The following is a 14861-nucleotide window of genomic DNA, read 5'->3' as shown; positions in this document are numbered from 1 at the left end:
ATACGGTTTATTACAAAATTGAGATTTATAGAAACGAAGTTTAATTACGTTTAATTTTTTTAAACTCTTTTAAATAATTCGTAGCCAAGATTATTGTCATCGATCTGGTTGCAAAATTATTATTCTCTTTTGTTCTCTTACTCTCGCTTTTCCTTCCGTTGTCTCGATCATCCTCGATATCCTCGTTCCTCGTACGTACAATAGCAAACGGCGTGCTTAGTTGGAGAGTGAATGAAACGAAGGCGTGGCGCGCGCGTACGTTGATTCATAGTGTCTATCGAGAATTGATTTGCGTGGAGCAATCGATTGGCAAGAACGATTTATTTCGATCTTTTTCCCGTTTTCCGGATTAATCGTCAGAAATTAAACATGCAAAAATCACGTGCTTTGTGATGTTATTAGCTTGATATCCTATAAATAATATCGATTATCGATCACTGACAATTATCTGTGCGAATTTATACAGTACTTTTTTAAACGTGTTTTCAATTTAACGATATATAAAGATCGTGCGATTATGCGCACGTTATAAAACAAATATAACGGTTTCGACAGACATTACGTACCAATAACTCTTGGATATCGACATTTTCGTCATTGTAGTGAGAAGAGTTCGTTCGGATAGAGAAGTGCATTGACTGATCCGATAACTGTTTGAATTTATAATGATCAGAGTTATTATTTCAAAGATTTACCGATTCGAGTGGTATTCAGAGGGTGAGCCATGGATCGAGGAGGCTGAAGAAGCTGGATTAATCGAGAAGATAGTTAAAAATGTTAATCGTAAAAACAGATTGGAGAAGGTATCGATATCTTTCGAAACGCTGATTAAGCGTTTAGAAAACAAAGACGTTATCTTTGCGATCCGGCAATATATTCGCGAGAAGGAATCCCTCGGTATATTTTTTTGTTATCCATTTTTAATATCGCATTCTATATGTTATAAGTTGCACTTATTATTGTTAGAACGAGTTTAGCGTGTTGTGTTGTTGTGCTAGTTATTATACCGTGACTATAGAGACACATTTATAGTCGTTTTCCAAGAAAAATGATAGTATCTACGAGATAAAATGGTGCGCGAAAAGATACAGTTCGATTTTTATTGCACGACGATATGGTAATCGGACAAAGTGAACAATTCTGTAAAACGATTATTCAAAAGAAGGGAACGGCTATTTTTCTTATTCAATGGGGAATAGATTGAAAAATGAATTTTCTTCTTCTTTTTTTTTTTTTTTTTTTAAATTGAAATACGATTCGCGAGAATTAATTACTTTTTGATAATCTACGTTATTTCGTTCGATCCTTTGAGATGATCGTTCCTGTTTCAAAATTTAATCTTTATAGATTTAAGATTAAAAGAATATTTTTATTTGGAAAAAATTCCCTTATTTTTCTAATGCATTTATATAATATACACGCAATTAAAAGAAGCGTTGGTTGCATTTTGCTAATTATTCTCAGAATTGACATCGATTAAATAACAATATTTAAAAAATAAATTTATAAATATTAATAAAAAATATTAATAAATGTAATCGAAGAGTATAATAAATATACGTAAATATTCTTCCTTCTCGAGATTTGCTCGAAAGCGAATAATTTTCGTTTAAACTATGTAAAAGTATGAATAGTATATGTAAGATAATATCTATAATCGAAAGTTTCAATTTGTGATAACGAAAGATATTATATATTCAACTTTTTAGTAATAATTAAATAATTTACGGATGACGAATTATTGGATTGCGATAAGATTTTTTAACGCAAGCGTTCTCCATCCTTTCGCAGCCATTGATCAATGCGATCGCAGTGACGCGCTTGACAGTTTGCACGGAGTGACCAACCGCGATACTATGGTTGTCTGGTGAGCAGGGTTTGAGCGATCTCGCACGGTCGATGGACTCGCATAAATTAGAAGCGTTAATATGCGTTAGGACAATCCCATCTCGGTTATTGCCCAAGGGATCACATCGTAGCTCGTATTCCTATTGTATTTCTCGTTCCATCGCAATTTTGCAGGATATGAATCGTAATAATAAATCATAAATTATTATATTTTTTGGGTAGAAGCAATTAATAGTGGCAAAGAATGATCCGTATATAATTTTTATCGTGTTTAATTGCTTTTTTGTTCTAGCGTTCGATTTTTTTTTTTTACAGAAAATTTATTATTAATTTGTTTGACGTTTTATTTCTTTTTTTTTCAAACAATTATTTTTCAAACGAGTATTTCAGATGGTAAAAATATACTTATTTACGATATTATCAAAAATTGCGTGATTTATATACATCTCGTACATTCGAAAATGAATGTATGTAATTATCATGAGAAGAAAAATAATCTACAGATTAATATATATGTATAATAAAAAAACATTACGGAATGAATTTGATTACGGCGGTTTGGTCGTAGCGTGTGTTGGCGATGCCGATGTCGCTGGCGCTGATTGGTCGAGTGGAACGCGGCGACAGCGCCTATTGGTTGGCGCGCGGAGGTGCGTTCGATAGCTTGGCTCGAACCTCCAGTACCCGGCAGAGCCTCGTACGGGAAACTACTTCGTTTATGTATCGTTAGAAGCACCGAAACTGCAAACCGCGTGCCTACGTTACTTTTCGCCGTCCGTTCTTCTCGTTTTTTCCTTCCTGTGTCGGCCTTCTTTTTGTGAACACGGTGATCGACTCGTCTCTCTGGTTCTGTTTTTTACCCCATCGTATATCGGTTTCGTTAACCGTCGCACCAGAGTCAAGTTTGCGACGCCGTTGTTTTTTTCCGGCAGTCAAGTCAACGACGTGACTCTACGAATCTTCCGACCGCCGCCGGGTGTCGTTACGTGCTTTTATTGTGACTGAACTCTTTTGTGTTCCGCGAGCTTTCGTTTATCCAGTGCCCTTTTTGTTGCTTTTTAAGGATTTTTCTTCTACCTTCTGCGAAATCGACTCGGGAGATTGCCTCTTCTCTATCGAGCTCATCGTTCCTGGTAAGTGTTTTTTTTTAAATTAATCTTTTTTCCATTGCCATTTTGCTGATCGCTCCTCTTTTACGTTTTCTACGTTTCTTATTACATTTCGTATCGTATCCCGAATTTATTCATACGATGACGAACGATCGTTTATAGCGTATAATAATGGAACAAGTAAAGTAAAAATATCAAGTATTTATCAATTTCAACATTGCTATTCGATCATGAACGACAGACCGATGTTTACGTTTTCGAAATCCCATTATGTAATTGATATGCGAGGTCAAATAACATGAATTTTTCGATATACACAACAGTTATTTACTAAAACGCGCAAATACATTTCATGTCAAAAATCATGAACGTTTAATCTTACGGATTCGACGTAAAATCTATACTCAAAGAAGTCGTAAATATTTGTCGACCTCGAAAGCATTTCACTCGAGACGTTTCTCGACGTCGTTACCGCTTCCGCGTTGACATTTGTCATGCTTCATTCAATATTTGACTTTTCCCGGCTACGATTCATGCACACGAATTTTATTGGATGATTAAATCTGCAATAAGAACGATAATCTTTATACATAGAGACAATGCGGTTATCAAGTATTCGTCGTTCGAAAAAGGTGCTCTTTTTTTAAATAAGTTTTACGATCGATACGATTGGTCTTTTAATTGCATAGGAATGCGGAAGTTTAAACTCGTAGAATCTGATCGCACATTTCTCGTCGGTTCATCGAACCTTGTTCTCTAACGTAGTTCGTATATATACTACGAGACTCGTACCTGTTCTCTTGTAAACCGTACTGTTTCGAGATTTAAACCTTGCACACGTTCGTGGCGTGAGAATACCGGGATTTTCCGAATTTCGGGGATGTTTGTCGCGCACGTCGAAAAATAAGTCACCACGGTAGCTTACAGCGAGGAATTGGACTAGACTAACTTGCAAACGTTCTTTTTCTTTCCTTGCGTCACCAAGGAATTCGCTTCGGGAGAATACAAATCCCGTTGTTTTTCGCCATCTTTTATATTTTTCCACCGATATCTGTTTAAATTTTTATTATTATTTTTTTTTAAGAATATAATTCACGACGATCTCGATCATCGACCGTTCTTCGCAAGTTTTTCCACTTTATTTATATTTTATACTCGCGCATGCACGATTATAATTTTATGTTCGCGAGTTAGAAAATTGGTGAATGAAAAATATTCTTTTCCACGTACGGCGGTGAATAGGTTCAGCTATCCTGTTTCCCATTACAGTTGTACGAATTATTTATAGAATATCGCTATATCTGCAATATGTAGATAACCACGCCGCATCGATATTGGTTTTATGTTGGCGGCGAACCTTGCTCACGTGCACACATATATTTGTTTCGAATGCAAAGGGTTGGGAGCCGGTATCGAGCGAGACCGGTATTTCCGTATAAATGTATACGTATATATCGAGCACGATCAATTTTAAGAATCTGGATGCGAGGCAACGAGAGGCATAAATTATTTTTTAACGAGATGGAAAGTCTTTCGATTTCGTCGGTAGATACGTTGTTTGCAGAATCGTAAAGAAAAGGTGCCGCCTGATGTTGGAAATAAAAACAAATGCGAAAAGCGAAATGTTTTTCATTTTCTTCTTCTTTCTTTCTTTCCTTCTTCTTCTTTTTTTTTTTCTTTTTCTTCACTTTACTATGCACGTTATCGCGAAACGGAATTCGCACGCGAAAAAGATGAAAATCTTTTTCTTCCCGCGCTCGATCGTTCTTTTTCGTTCCGTTCGCGTGCACGTGGTGAGGACGCACATCGTACGATTATAAATATACGACGAAAAGTTAAATTGCAACTGTTCGGAAGGAGAATCGTGGTTAAAAATCGGGCAACGAATTTCATTCAATCCTTTTTCCTTTTACGGAACAAGTCGGAAGATCCACTTTAATCCTCGACTTCGTAATGGCAAACAATTAAAAGCGTAGAATTCTTCTCTGTGTTTCTCTCTAAGGTTTATTATTCGCCGTGGCAACGAAACAATACAGAAGAACGCGTTATTAGAGGAAAAGAAAGGAGAGGGAATCGCTTTGGTGCGGTGGCGTCCGGAAAAACGGAATTCGTTAAAGTTCCTCTTCTTCCTTTTTTTTTTTTTTTTTCGTTGCGCGACAGGAAACTCAGATTATATCTTATTACACGTGAGAACTCTGTCGGCGCATTATCTTGCCGCGTATTTCAAGATTGTAATCGTATCCGTGAAATGCCGCGATAATTCGCGCTTCTGCATAATAATAATATCCACGTGGGAAAGCGAGGGAGTACGTTTATGTAGGTTTTTATACGTAGCTTTGAACAAGAAGGGAATCTTCTTTTTCTTCAAAATTTAAGAAAGTGCAGGGGTAAAAATAACGACCGCCCTCCATTTTTAAACCGCCTCTCGGTTCGTTCGTCTTTTATGCGTCGCCTCTTTGTTCGCTTCTCTGTCGTGTTTCTCTCTTTCGATACGTTGTTCAAGGGAAGTTGGATTCCGATTTATCGATTCGCGATCAAAGAAGCTCTCGAGTTTGGGACAGCGAGAGAGGGTACGTGCAGAAAAGCGCGGCGGAGGAATTCAACGAAGCATAACTCTCGAGAAGGTTACAAGAGGCGGGTAGAGAGCTCGTGGAGTGAATAGAGCAGCAGCGCGAGCAGGACTCGAAGAAGTTGCGGGAAACCTAATTCGAGGACGTACGTACCGATAGTGGAGACAAGGGCCTCATGCATATTCAGCGTATTTGTGGTCAGAGCAGGCTGGTAACTCATTGTGTGCTGGAAGGTCTCGGCGTTTGCCTTACTATCGCGCCAAGGGTTGGAACAGTGAAATTGGCGAGGGTTGGGCGTTCGTTACTCGAACCCGACGCGACAGGTGAAAGGGCTGTCCGTCTTGCGTCGCCCCTCTTCCCCCAACCGCACCTGGCCCGTTTAATCTCGCTTTCCTTCCTCCCTCCCGTGCCGAAATTTTCGATTATTGCCAAGCTAGCAGGTGGAAATTATTTGGAAGTTATTTGCGAAGGAGGAGAAAAAGTGTATCGTCACTCGCGATGGAGAGCGATGGGAAAGTCCTGGGAGAAAGGAAACGGCTGGAGAAGTCCGAGGAGACGCTCTTTTGTTATTTTCAGCGTCATTTCGTATTTCACCACGTTTGTTCCTTTGAAAAATGTTCCGACGGACCGTTGTCCCGTATTCTTCACACGATGAACCGTTACATCGATCGACGTTGCCGGATTAGCATGCTTCGATTCTTCCAACGATCTTCTCTTTTCCTCGACTTTCGAAAAAAACGAGATCCTGTATTTCCTTCCTTCCTCCCCTCCCCTCTCCGTCCCATTCTAGAATTCGAGTTTGCGAGTTATTTCAATCGAGTTTCGCCACCGAAAATTCCTCGCTCGCATTCGGAATCCTTGACTAGTATTTTGCATATGTTCTCCGTGGCGTGGATAATGCACAGCTGTCAGACCGCTATTTCCTTCGACCAAGGACAATTTTACACATTGCAGTCACGTAAGCGCCTCTACTCGCTCGCTCCCCTCACCTGATTTTCCATTCTTCCCTTTCTCGAGGTCAAAATATCCTTCCAACCTACGTAACAGTCCTATTCCCTTCCTTCCATCCCATTTCCGTTTCGCAACGCGCGATTATCCGCCATTTTACCTAGCCTTATCTCTTCCGAAAACTTGAAAAATTTCAATAATCTCTCTCTGCAAATTTTTATAGATTTTATTACTTTTGTTACTCTTTGCGGAAACGAAGAGGGGAAGTGTAGGAGGGAAAGAAGGAAGGGAGACGGACGCATTGATTCTTGGAGGATGGCTTTCGAACCATCTCCTCTTTCTACTTTCGCTTCTTCTCTCCCTCGTTCGATAATGGATATCCTCCCCTCCCTTTTTCGCTTATATCGCGCGTAAATATTTGGTGGCGCACGATTCGGTACGAGCACTTCTACGGTTGCAAAATGACGGGTCTTAACACTTTCGTTCGATTCTTTCGCTTGGAAAAAACTTTATTCCGTAGCTCGTTGAAAAGTTGTTGTTCACGCAAACGTTTACCAATTCCTTCGCGCGAATTTCACTTCTCGCTCGATCGTTTATTCCTATTAATATTTCGCGTTTCGTTTTGCCCGTGATAATGGAGTTTCTCAGAGGCGGGATCCCAAAGGATCTTTTCAACGCTACGTCCTTACTGCTATCCATTTCACGAGTACAATTTAACCCTACGTTCCCCGAAATTACCCCGATAAATTAATTACGATTAAAATTTTTTTATCCGTAACTTCTCACGTATAAAGATTTCTCCGGGACGGATCGAGATTCCACTTGATCATTCCGAAAATGGCAGAAAATTGTAAAATTTTTCTCCAATTTCGTCCAACTGTACACATATAGTAGCACTTTTCCCGATTAAAGGAAGTCTTTTTGTTTCTTTCTTTTCGCCTCCGCGCGATAGATTTTCGTTGCAAGGGTTCTTCCACATTTATCGGAAAACGATGGTAGGTTTTGGCGGTGAGTAATTTGGTTAGATGAAGTATGTTTCTCAGCCAATATCGAGGAGTACGCTATATTTTGCCGACGTTCCATTCGATATTCGGGGAATATTTCAACAGCTTACGCCCCCTCCCTTCTTCTTCTCCGCGTGGAAAGAAATATAACATCTACGATGGACGTACGATTCTCTGTCCCGAGCCGTTTATCGTCCGCGATTTAACCGGATTAGAAATCATCTACGCGGTTAATCTTAGCTCGACTAAATTAAGCTGTTCGGCCGCGTAAATGAGCTACTACTAAATCGTTGTAAAGGCTTGACAGGTTGTTGGAGAGCGCTTAGCGAAAACATTACGTACCCGTGTTCCACAACATTAATTTTAATCCGTTTCGATCGATTCCTACGTGCAACGCGAAACACGGGCAAACGATTCGAGGTTCGCAGCTGAAAAGTATCGTTTCGATGATGAAGTTACGATTGAGGGGACGCGATAATAGGGGGAGTGGAAGAAAATGACTGCGTTGAAAATGATGCGTGGGAAGAATCAAGACAGGGGGGGAAGAAAAAAGTCGTTAAACGGCACTCGAGTGATGGTACAGGACATGGGTAACAGCGTACACCGTCGTGTTCGGGATGACTAACGACGAGTCGGGAGGAAAAAGACGCAAATTTGGCGCGCGAAGAAAGAGGCGAGGGACAGAAGTGGTGAAAGTGGTCGATGTCTTTTCCCAATCGACGATCCGATAAATATCGATGCTGCGACCCGATATAACAAAGTTTGCGACGTAAAGCGATACATGGTTCCATTGTTGGAAGCGTGGAATCTTGGAATCTGGTATCGGGTCACGTATCTCGAGACATGAAATACCTTTAATTCGAGTTTCTCATTTTGCCTGGAGCGGGTCGGACGAGGTGTACTCGTTCGATTCGACACGCGTGTAAACGTGACTAGACATTTCCCTTTGATTGCAGCCATTCAGGGCGCGCACTCTGATTTTTCCCAATTTCCCCAATTCAATACGCCGTCGTCGTCATCGGCCCTTATTCACCAGAGAATACCGGTTTACGGATCCTGTTACGTTCTTGCGAGAGATACGAAGAAGGAGAACGACTGTAATAACAATAATACTCGCGATTCGGTTAAACGTGTCAAACGGGACGAATGATGTTGAACGTGGAGAGAGGGAAAGGAAAGGGAACGCGAATGGCGCGAGAAGGGAATCGGAAAGACTCGACTTGATTGAACTCGCTCGCGACACTCGAGAAAGAAAACCACTCGAGGCAAAAGTTTCTTCGAATTTCAAATAATCCCGAATGGATCGCAATTTGTGGATCCCGAGTTTCACAACTGGTAAAAACTTTTCTGCATCTCGGCTTTTCACCCAAGATGCGTCCTTTCTTACTTTCTTTCTTCCTTTCTCTCTCTCTTTTTCCTTTTTCTTCTTTTTTTCCCTCCCCTCCTCGTGATTCGACCGCTCGCGTGGGATGCAACGCGCGATTTATAACGCGAGTGTCTTCGAATCGATATCGGAGGAAAATTATCACCGATCCCTTTGAGAATCTCCGTTTACGGTTTCTTCCCTTCTTCCTTTCTCTTCGTCTCTGCGATACATATACTTTCCGCCGTGAGAAACGAGCAAAGCTTCTTCCTTTTCAACGAACTTGTCTCGGCTGTTTTCGTTTTTTGTACGCACCTTTCGTGCCTTTTCGACAAGTGTCAAATAGTTACAGGCCGTATCCTTCGGTTGAGAGGGCGTGGTTTTACCTGCATCCTTGTTGGACGGCTCGACCGATTTTCGGAAGGGACGATAACTTTAAAAGATTGCCTTCAAGGGTGGAATGATCAATGAAATACCTCAACGCGCCGCCGGATCAATCAACAAATTGCTATTATTATATTCGACCGGCTACATTTCCCTTATTTCCCACGTAATTCTCTTCTTTCGTGGCTTCTGATACAGGAATTTACCAGCGACTCTTGGAGCATCCGTTAATCTCGAGATCAACGGATTAAACTTCACATATACACAAGAGCAGTAGACGCCATTGTACGCTATTCGCATGCTTGCCGATTATATCGTGTTTTGCTTCCATTCTGGAGTACAATTCAATTATATTCCACGATAATTTCTAATTCTAACGTTAGAAACGTAGTTGAATTCGAATCGAAATAAAACTCGCGTCTCTTCTCCCTTCCTCTTTCAAACCTCTCGCCATCCACTTGCTTCCGGCCATCCGTTCATCTCGAGATCAGCGGATCGAAGTAACTCTCTCCTTTCTATTACTTCTCTCTCTCGAGAATTTACCAGCGTTTCGATTATTTCGCTCAAACCGTACGTCGAATATCCGCCGGCTACTCCTTCGGAATTCATTTTACCGAATCAACACGGCGGAGGACTATATTTGGTGTTCGATGGTAATTGCGTAGCTGAATGAAACGTTTCGGTTATATATACAGCGAGGATTAAACGCATGCCTCGGGCAGGTGGCGTTCGTCAAACGTTACTCCGTCGGCAAAGAAGTTTAATGAAACCGTGTCGAAAGCAGCTTTACAACGCGTAATAATGCGCGATCGCAATTGTAACCGCGTAAAATAACCCCTCGATTTCGAAAAGGAACACGTATATTTCGTTGAAAGAATTAACGCGGAGATGTCTCGATTCCTCGACTGGTTCCGTGTTTGTAAACACGGGAGATTTTCCGGGATTGTTCCCTCCTGCACAACCGTTGGGGAGCGAGAGGTTTGAAAAGAGAAGAAGGATTTCGCAACGTTTTCGAAGGGGGAGACGTAAACGCGGGCGGAGGGAAAGATGAAAGGAGCGGAGCGAGACAGGGGAAGAGAGAGGGGAAGATGTTGGGCGGAGGGAATCCACGGATGGTAGGATGAGAAGCACGCGGATGGGGCAAAGGGAGAAGGTTGGTTCCGCGATGGTGGTAGGGATGGAACGTGGTTTGTTCACTTTCCCGAACGATCGGCTCGCTTCCTCAGGGCGCGGTCGTGACCTCTCCTACCGATCCGACCATTGCTCCACCGAATTTCATCCGTCGCCCCCGCTCTTCTCTCGTTTCGAGAGAAGAAGCAAATTTTTAGCTTCGAGAAACTATCCTTCCTCGCCGATTCCAAAGTTTAAAGGCCGAGGTATCGTAGCGAGTTGTGTCCAAACTGATTCTTTCGAACGTTCTTTTTCATCCAAACGGGGTAGATCCTGTACTAGGAAACTTTGCGAATAATTTAAAAACGTATCGAAATCTTGATCGAAACGAGGAAGGGGAGGACATCAGAAGAAGAATCGTTTTCGAGAGAGGGAACCGGTTTTTTTAAAAATCGTGCAAACTCGAAAGTTTACCCACGCAAGCGAAACTGCATCTACCTGCTTCGTAGACGCCGTATTATTAGCTGTAACGATCGTTGTCGGACGAGTGGAAGTTGTAACGGCAGCGGTCGTAAGGCTGGTGTTAAAGGAACATCGAAGGGCGGGCACCGTGATGGCCACTCGTGGTCAGAATAGTCGAAACCAACTTTGTAGAATCGCTGAACCTGGTTACAGAGTTTCGAGCGGAAGGAAGGAAGCTGTCTTCGCGGTTGAATGCTTTTCGAAAGGCCGCCGCTTGAATAATCGTCCAGATGCCGTGAATGTTCTTTAACGAGCCAATTGTTTCTTTATTGCTTTAAAATATCGTTTATATAAAATATAAACGTTTGATACATATATATATATGAGTTCTTTCGATTCTTTTTTGTTTTTTTGTTTTTCAAACGAAATTGCAAAAGGACTCGAACGCTTTGTTCGATCTCGTCAAATCCCCTCGAGGGCTCGAAAATTTCGTCTGCTCGGCGAAAAGCTAAAACGCTGGTGGTTAACGATCGATGGATAGAAAGTTCATAGATTGTATTACGAGTTTTGATAGCGGTTTCTTTGTGTTTTTATCGTGTGCTCTTTCTCTCTCTCTCTCGTATTTATTGCTTTTCCGTTTGATTTCACAATGGAACGGGCTTGTTATCGGATCGTCGTTACACAGTGGCCATTGTCTCGTAAGGATCGGACAAAAATTAAGGTTGTGGTCGAAAATATAAAAAAAGAGGGACTTTTAAAAAAGCACGTGGCAAAGTTGGCCCTTGTCTCGAGATCGGTGGACGATAAGTGGCAAGATCGGATTATCCCGTTTTCGTATTAACAGCGAATTGATTCTCGGACGAGTCGAGTGCGAAGCGAGGCAGAGTCGAGACACGTCCAAGGTGAACCAGTGTTGGAAGAGCAGCGCCGCGAATACCTAGAGGTACTCTACATACTTACCGCGTAAACCTTAAGTCCCTGTTACGATTCGTATTTACGAGAATATCCGAGCGATGCGCGGAAATCCCTAGCGGAGATTACTATTAAAATTAGATGGTCGGAAAGAGCGTATATCGTCCACCGATTTATCCATGCCTCCATGTATACGCCATGCACAGTGCGTATCCCACGCGCATAATGAGCAGGGTGTCGCGGTTGGTGAAAAGATATTGGCCTATCGAAACTTATGATCCCCCAGGGACCGACGAAGGTCTCGGTATTCGCTAGTTGCAGAACCTCGGCAAATATCCCTTTCGGACGATTTATCACGGCCCCAGTTTCCGTACTTTGAAGACCAATTTTGAAGTTTTCTCCGCATCTTGCGGATTATTCTTCGAAAAACCAGTTTCCTCGTAAATCCTCCCGTACACGAGAATGTCGTGGACATGTTATATTTCTCCGCGAATATATGGTCGAAGAAACGAATCCAGTTTTTTCCCCTCCTTTTTTTTCACTACTTCGATCAACCGGGTCGGGTGCACAAAAGAAAGAATTCGAGAGAGAATTTTCCGAACGGAAGAAGAATGAAATTTTTGCGATACGCGTAAGAAGAATCATTTCGTCGATTTTGGCCGGCCTTGTCTCCTCGGGACGAAAAGATCGAGCATCATTTCCGAACGGATCGGGGACGATTTACGAGTGCGTAAATCTTTCCCCGGAGGGATTTTTGCGATGGACAGGCAACGAACCGTGTGAAACAGCGTTTCCCAACGATTTCCAGACGACCACGATTCGACGAGGCCCGTCGCGTCCGACCACCCGTTATAAATTCGTGTGTCCGGTATTCTGGCCGCACCTGCCCTGCATTATCCGTGAGCACAGCTGTGAGCGCAGCGCCAACGCCGCTACTCGCTGCCGATAAATCGAGTTCTAAGTAATGGCCGATCGAGGAGGCCGCGGCTCTCTGGGGTCGGGAATTCTTCCACCTTTGCCTATCGATTCTTCCTCGATACAGCCAATGTCTCTCTTCTTCCTTCTTCGCTTAGCTTACGTTTCAATTTCCAAATTTCGACTTCTCCCCGAATTTTACTCCGGTAATAAAAGTTCCACTCGACGAACGAAACGAAAGATAAACCGATGAATCCCTCGCATAAAATCTTTCTAATTCTCGTTCGAGAAATTTAAATAATTTACAACGAAATTATCGTTGTATTCCATCGTGTGGATACGTGGGAACGTAATGGAAAGCGCTGTCGATAAATTTTAAAACGCCCGAACGGACGTGAGATTTATACATCCCAAGGATCGATGCGCGATCGTTATTTTCTTTTTGAACCTTTTTCTCTCCCCTCCTTCCTCGTGGAAACACGCGTCGCGTTGAGTCGGTAATTACGAGAGTAGCGGAGAGATTATCGCGTCAATGAAAGCGGCGTTTGTTGCGCGACTCGGTCGGAGGACGTAGCAATCAGCGTTTTAAAGAGAATTTCCGGGGTACGTGAAACACGACGACGACGACCACGACCACGACGTGACGTGGCGTGATAGCGGAAAGTTACACGAAAACGGTTAATATTTTCCGGGGGGAAGGGATTCGATCGAGAACAATTCGACGAGTTGGCAATCGATATTCGAAGGATCGGTTCGTTCGATTTATACGTCGGCCTGGCTGCTACGTCATATTTTAATTAGCAGAATGCCGGTAGAATTACCACGAATCGCTCTGCAAATACCTATTATTCCGAGCATCGGCGTCAACAGCTGCAATTAATGTGGCGCAAATATTTAGACCGTTTGCGGTTTCGATCCGTACATCGGTTACCGGTCTGTTTTCGATTCGTCTGTTTTCGACCTGCGTATTTTCTCTCCATATCGCCGCGAAGTCTAAGCGATAAAGCGTCGTTCTTTAAAATTACTTTTAATCGCTTCTTGAATGATAAAAAGTTGAAAAATTTGCGAAAGCAAGAATTCTTCGAAAGAACGAAACGTTTTTCGATATTTTACGCGACCATCATAGTCGTCTCTTGAATCGCTTTTCGAGGATAGCGTCAAGTGACCGTTAACGACATAAGCGCACCGCGCGAGGAACGTTGTAATAATTTGCGTACCGTGCGCGATCAAATATGTCGTAGATGTAGCCGACCGTTTGTCGCTATTTGTTCGCAGAAACTTGATTTCGATAAACTCTTGTCAACTCTTCTTAACTCATCTTTCCTCCATTTCTTCCTTTCTCGTCTGAAAATCGAGAACCGAATGCATCGAATCTTCGAGCATCGCGTGCGTACAATCCTCGAATTAATTCCAAACGAAGTAGTGTATGGATCGTTTGGAAAGTAATTTTGTTTTTTCACACGAGTGTCGCTAGTCGAACGTTTATCCAGCCAACTTCATTCTAGAGTAGAAATTATTGGATGCTCGGAAAGTAATTTCGTTTTTTCACGCGAGTGTCGCTAGTCGAACGTTCATCCAGCCAACTTCATTCTAAACCGCGTTGTCGTATATTTTGAGTGTTGGCACTTTACGGTTTATTTGTAAGAAAAATTCGTTTGATTCTTCGTGCAATTGTGTTTTTCGTGCGTGATGACAAAAATGGAAGATCGAAAGGAGCATTTTCGGCATATCTTACTCTTTTATTACCGAAAAGGTAACTGGTTTTCAAAATTGTGTTTCGACGATTTCGACGTTAAAGCTGCGCCACGTTCCGAAAGACCGATCGAAGCAAACCGACCAACGACAATTCGAGAAATCGTTACGAGATTGAATCGAGTCGAATTCGACTGTTCATGATCACGCGAAACGATTCGGTTTCGTTTCGTCATGAACGGGGAAAAATTATTTTGAACGGGAAATGAAAAATCCAAGTTCGATCCCTCAGTTGCAATAATATCGAGTTGCATGAGATTTCGCGAGATTTATAGGGAGAATGGTTGCCGAGCAAACTATTCCCCCCGAACAAAATCCCGATAGATTCATCGATGTGTTTACTCGGAGGACAGAGATTTATCGAGGCGAAAGGTTTGCCTCGTCGTTGTACTCGTAGGGAAAGAAAGTAACGATAACCGTTGAAACCGAATCGATAAAACGATGATATCGTTGTGCGTGACGACATACCGATTCTGCCACTTTA

At 42.3% G+C, this 14861-nt stretch overlaps 2 protein-coding genes across 18 annotated transcripts in view; one reads left to right on the top strand and one right to left on the bottom strand.

Moving 5' to 3' along the window:
• The window catches only part of LOC108000824 (ubiquitin-ribosomal protein eL40 fusion protein), a 56967-nt gene that overhangs the window by 11640 nt on the left and 30466 nt on the right, over window positions 1–14861 (bottom strand). The window lies entirely within an intron of this gene.
• The window catches only part of LOC108000823 (protein turtle), a 100592-nt gene continuing 87840 nt past the window's right edge, over window positions 2110–14861 (top strand). For 15 of the 16 annotated variants that reach the window (XM_062074514.1, XM_062074524.1, XM_062074519.1 and 12 more), the window contains exon 1: window positions 2110–2981. The gene's annotated coding sequence lies outside the window, so the exon portion shown is untranslated. Of the gene's footprint in view, window positions 2982–14229; window positions 14379–14861 lie in introns of those variants that run through there. The other variant, XM_062074512.1, reaches the window with a different exon arrangement.

The sequence above is a fragment of the Apis cerana genome, linkage group LG4 (assembly GCF_029169275.1).
Source record: "Apis cerana isolate GH-2021 linkage group LG4, AcerK_1.0, whole genome shotgun sequence".
Classification (NCBI taxonomy): Eukaryota; Metazoa; Arthropoda; class Insecta; order Hymenoptera; family Apidae; genus Apis; species Apis cerana.
The sequence above is the reverse complement of the archived record's forward strand: the minus strand, read 5'-3'. Positions and strand labels throughout refer to the sequence as shown.